Source organism: Crocodylus siamensis, chromosome 1, assembly GCF_052110815.1.
Source record: "Crocodylus siamensis isolate JL-2025a chromosome 1, ASM5211081v1, whole genome shotgun sequence".
In the NCBI taxonomy this organism is placed as follows: domain Eukaryota; kingdom Metazoa; phylum Chordata; order Crocodylia; family Crocodylidae; genus Crocodylus; species Crocodylus siamensis.
The window spans coordinates 3004379-3010378 of NC_143395.1; positions in this window are offsets into that span (position 1 = coordinate 3004379).

The following is a 6000-nucleotide window of genomic DNA, read 5'->3' on the forward strand; positions in this document are numbered from 1 at the left end:
ATCTCTAATGCAGCAGCCCACCCCCAGCAGGATTAAAAACAATCAAACAGCCCCATCTCAGCTATCAGCGCGTCTTGCACTTCCCACTTATTCCTGGTTTACCTCTGAAGGACTGCAACCCTTCATTGTCCAGTACACTTCAATTCACCGATAATGTCTTAATTCAATGGTGCTTCTTGGAAAACAGGAACTGCCGCGTCTCTTTCATTTGTTTGCCTGTTGCAGAGGTAACGAACCAGGGATCCTATTAATTCCCATTTATCCTACAGCCACACTCAGATCCTCATCTAATGCAAATGGCACTTCTAATGGTATTTGTGAACATCATTGTTTAAAGAGCTTTCCCTGAAGCATTCAAAAAGGCATTATGCTTAGGGATAAAACTCTGGTGTGCGTGTACATGTACAGGTAAAAGAATGCATCTATTACTAATGTACAATGCAAATTACTCACACACCGCCCCTGCCTTTTCCTCAAAAAAGCAGCCCTCCAAACCTGGTGTGTGTGCCCAATGTGGAGAAGCTGATTTTTTTGCACTGGAAGGGAAGAGACCTGGAGAGCTGTAACAGCGGCCATGCTTCTCTCCCTGGCCCCGGGGAGGGAAGGGTGGAGTTCACTGTTAGGGGCTAGGTTCACTGTCAAACTGACAGCATTTTCTGGCTCAGCACCCAAAAGCTGCTGCCAAATCAGCAGTGGCTGTGAAAGGGTTACAACTTTAGCTTTTGTTGATGCTTCAGATTGTCCTCTGCCTCTGAGGTCAGGACTCAGCCAGGACTTGGGAAACATGTATTTTCTTCCTTTCCACAGCGAGGTATCCGGGGGCATGTGCTCTGCAAAGAAAACATGGGATACACGAATCAAACAAGCTAGAGCTGGAGACAGTCAGTGAGCTGGCCCTGACAGCAGTGGGTGCTTTGGAGCAGGACTGCCCAGCTGGTGCCCTGTAGGCTGCATGTGTCCTGCAAGGGGTTAAAGTATGACCCGCGACTACAGAGTCCAGGGGGTGAATGCCACTGCCGCTTGCCCCTGCACCCCGTTGTCTACCACCAAGTGGGAGCTCTGGGTGCCACTGGCAGGGATGGATCCAGAGGGGGTACACAGGCATGGCTGCACTGTCCCCCCTACCCCTTGGTCTAACTGCACAGTAGGAATAGGATTTGGGGACTTTTTACTAAAGAAGGTAAGACTGTCCCAGGTTAAGCCTGGCCTCACACAGCCTGGCTGGAGTGGGACAGAAGCAAGGATCTGCTGAAAATCAGACTATACAGGTACTTGAATGCCAGTGTAACCTCACCAAAAGTCTGGGAGAAAAGCAGAGAAAGGGGAAGGGAGGGAACACGCCTCTGAGCAGAGAAGAGGGGTGAATTCTTACCTGCTTTGGGGACTTAAACAAGTCCCCGTCTTCTGCTCCCGTGGCAGGGTGCGCCTGCCTCGGGATGGTGTGGAGGCTGGGAGGGGAGCAGGGTGCAGCCACCTCTGCAGCACCGATTGCTGCTTCTGCACCTCCACCCCCTTTGCAAAATCCTGCATCTGCTGGTGACTCAAATTTGTGTCAGGGGAAGAAGGCGGGGAAGTCGCGTGGCGGTGACCTTCACAACTTGGGACCCGGAGCCATGCCAACAAGCCACTGCCCTGCCACTGAAGAGGGGCTGTCCATCCCAGAAGATGCCCCAGGCCTGTCTCTCTCCCGTGCTCTGTCCTTGATCTGGGCTGCAGCCTTTAATCCACGTTGCTTTCGGACCATCTCGGCAAACAGGGCGAGCTCCCCAAACCTCCCACGCTGCCTCCCTGTGCTTCTCCCAGCCCTTTACCACAAACAGTTGGATTCTTCCTCTCTGATACCCCAACCCGTTTTCACAGTCTCTCATTCACTTTGAGAGGTCTCCTGTATTTCATAGATTTCATAGACATTAGGGCTGGAAGGGACCTCGGGAGATCATCGAGTCCAGCCCCCTGCCCAAAGGGCAGGAAGTCAGCTGGGGTCATAGGATCCCAGCAAGATAAGCATCCAATTTACTCTTGAAGGCGTTCAATGTAGGTGCTTGAACCACCTCCGCTGGCAGACTGTTCCAGCCCTTGGGGGCTCGGACAGGAAAGAAATTCTTCCTTATGTCCAGCCTGAAACGGTCTTGCAGGAGTTTGTGACCGTTCGACCTCGTCATCCCCTGGGGCGCTCTGGTGAACAAACGCTCCCCCAGATCCTGGTGGTCACCCCGATAAACTTATAGGTGGCCATCAGATCACCCCTGAGCCTGCGCTTTTCCAGGCTCAAGAGTCCCGTGGCTCTCAGCCTATCATCGTAAGATCTGTTTTCCTGACCTCTGATCATGCGCGTGGCTCTCCTCTGGGCTCTCCCAAGCTTCTCCACATCCTTTTTGAATTGTGGAGCCCAAAACTGGACGCAGTACTCCAGCTGCGGCCTCACCAAGGCCGAGTACAAGGGGAGAATGACGTCCCGGGATTTGCTCGAGAAGCATATATGGATGCAAGCCAGCATTTTGGTCGCTTTACTAGCCGCAGCATTGCATTGCAGGCTCATGTTCATCTTGTGGTCAATGATGACCCCCAAGTCTTTTTCTTCTGTAGTGCTAACCAACATAGCACTGCTGAGCCTATAAGGGTGCTGCAGGTTTTTCCTCCCAAGGTGTGCTGCAGGTTTTTCCTCCTTCCACCTTGCATTTTTCGGTGTTAAACACCATGAGGTTCTCGTCCGCCCATTTGCTGAGCTTGTCTAGGTCAGCCTGGATCACCCACCTATCTTCTGGCGTGGATGCTTTGCCCCAAAGTTTGGTGTCATCGGCGAACTTGGCCAGTCCACTCCTGACTCCAATGTCCACATCGTTAATGAAGATGTTGAACAGGATGGGTCCCAGGACAGAGCCTTGAGGGACCCCACTGGTCACAGGGCACCACGATGAGTGACTGCCATCAATCACAACCCTCTGGGTCCGACCACGAAGCTAATTTCCCAGCCAGCGGATCGTGGTGGAGCCAAGGCCACAACTGGCCAGTTTGGCCAAGAGGTGATCATGGGATACCAGATCAAAAGCTTTTTTGAAGTCAAGATATATGACATCAATCTCTTCTCCCTTGTCCAGGTGATAGGTCACCTGGTCATAGAAGGAAATGAGATTAGTCAAACAAGACCTACCCGCAACAAACCCATGCTGGCTGTCCCTTAGGATGTTAGCCTGGGCCAGTCCCTCAAGGATGGCCTCCTTAATAAACTTTTCTAAGATCTTCCCTGGAATAGAAGTCAGGCTAATGGGCCTGTAGTTAGCCGGATCCACTCTCCTCCCTTTCTTGAAGATCGGCACCACATCGGCCTTCTTCCAGTCTTCGGGCACTACACCAGAGCACCAGGAGTTTTCAAAGACCCGTGCCAGGGGCTGGGCTATGACGCTCGCCAGCTCCTTGAGTGCCCTGGGGTGCAGACTGTCAGGGCCGGCTGACTTGAAGGTATCCAGCTTCTCAAGGTGTTCCTTCACGAGGTCAGCATTGATGGAGGGTAGGGGATCCCCCTCACCCAGATTTCCCTGTCCCACAGCAGGCATGGGCATCCCGTGTGACTGATGCAAGACTGACGCAAAGTACCCATTTAATAGGTTGGCTTTTTCCTGGGTGTCAGTTGTCAGTTGCCCCATCTGGTTCAGCAGGGGTCCAACGTTGCCCTTGCTTTTCCTCCGGCTCCCCACATATCTGAAAAAGGACTTTTTGTTGTCCTTGATGCCTGAAGCTAGTTGGAGTTCAGTTGCAGCCTTGGCTTTCCTGGTTTGGTCCCTGCAGGACCGGACCAGCGCGGAGTAATCCTCCTTGGAGGTGAATCTCGTCCTCCATCCTTTGTAGGCTTTCCTTTTTAGCCGCAGGAGGTCCGCTAGGTCCCTGGAGAGCCAGGAGGGCTGCTGTGCCTTCTTGCTGCCTTTCCTCCGTGTTGGGATAGATTTAGCTTGTGCACTGAGGATCGCTTCCTTGAGAAGCAGCCACTCTTCTTGAACTCCCCTCTCCCTGGGGTCACGGTCCCTGAGGGCCTGACCGACTAGCCTCTTGAGCTTGTCAAAGTCGGCTTTTCTGAAGTCAAGGACTTCTGTGTTGCTGACTGACTTGCCAGCTTTACGGCGGATGGTGAAGGTGATCAGCTCGTGGTCACTGTCACCCAGCTTCCCATCGATCACTAGGTCGCCGATTAGGTCGTCCCCCATAGCCAGTACCAGGTCGAGCAGCACTTTGCCTCTTGTTGGCCCATAGACTTCTTGAGTCAGATAGAGGTCATCCACGCACGAGAGAAAGCTTTGCGACCGCTCAGATTTAGCTGAGTGATCTTCCCACGAGATATCCGGGTAATTGAAGTCACCCATGACAACCAAGGTCCTGGAGCAAGCGGCCTCAGTCAGTTCCCGGGCAAACTCCTGGTCGAGCTCGGGACTTTGAGTGGGAGGTCTGTAGTAGACTCCCACCGTTGTGTCCCCTGTGCCGAATTCCCCACGAATTTTTACCCAGAGGGTCTCTAGCTGTCCATGCCGGTCGCCAACATCAGCTTGCAGGGACATGTAGCTATCCTTCACATAGAGAGCTACACCCCCGCCCCTTTTGTCAAAACGATCCCTCCTGTACAGGGTATAGCCCTCTATACCCGTGGTCCAGTCATGGGTGGAGTCCCACCAGGTCTCCGTTATCCCAATGACATCATATTTCTTTGCACTGAGCAGGAGGACGAGCTCGTCCTGCTTGTTGCCCAGGCTCCTGGCATTAGTGTACAGGCAGGCAAGTGTGCCCTTGGGGGCTCTTGCCCTGCCCACAGATTGTGCCAGGGCTGGGGCAGGGGTGGGCTCCCTTAAGTGCCTTGGTCTGCTGGCTTTGCAAGGGCCGTTCAGCGGGCCAGCAGTGGCAGTCGTCCCCCCATCCCCCAGCGGGCTTAGTTTAAAGCCCGGTGGAGCAGGTCAGCCAGCCTGGCTGAGAAGAGCTCATCTCCCACAGCTCCCACCAGCCACAGAGAAACTGGTCCCAAGAGTGTATCTATCCTCCCCACCCCGTCCCCAGCCACCTTTTTCTTCTTCTCCCTATAACTCCATTTCATAGCTGGTGCCTTAAAAGAGTCACTCCCTTTGCTGGCTGATGTGGAGCTGCAAAAGTGCACCAAAAAACTGCTGTGGTATAATAGCTCCTGGCACAAATAAGGCCCTTAGAAGTAGATGGTCGAATGAGGGGAACCATCCCTAGGCCTGAAAGATAGACTAACGCAGCAATAGCTGTGAACAGTCCATTACAGTCACTGTTAGCAATATCCCAGCTGGCATTCAAGTCGTGGTGTAGTCTGATTTTCAGCAGATCTTTGCTTTTGTCTTCATATCCCCCTTGTTTTATTGCATTACAATAGCATCTGATGGGCCCTAGCTAACCTAGGGGCTGTTATGTACTAGGCACTGCTCAGAGAAACAGTTGCTGCCACAGGACGCTTATAAGCAAAACAGACACAGGTATGGACATGACTGTTATTGTGCCCATTTTACAGCTGGGGGAAAAAGGCACAGAGCGATGAAGTGACTTGCACACAGGCTGGCTGTGGCAGAGCTGACCTCCTGAGGCCCAGTCTAGTGCCTTAACAAGATGATCCTGTCTGCCATTAGCTTCTGACTATTCAGGCCCTTTCCTACTCCTAGACAACTCCTTGCCTTGTTAATGTCTAGTGGCAGCAAGTTCCACAGGTTCAACTTACCGTTCGAGGGTTTCCCACCTTCGAAAGCATCTGGCATTGCTCACTGGCCAGGACAGGCCACTGGGATGGACTGATTGCTCGGACATGTCAGCGCATTACACCCCTGTCTCCTCAGCCGTATCCCATTACAGGGGATGTCACTTGTTCAGTCTCCTATCCCACCAGTCTGGCGAGAGATGTTGCTGCTTGATCTATACATCACCGCCCTCAGACCAGGGAGCGTTACCCAGGTTGGAGGAGTGCATTCTGCCTGATTTCAATGCTGTTTTGGGGGATACTGGGACATT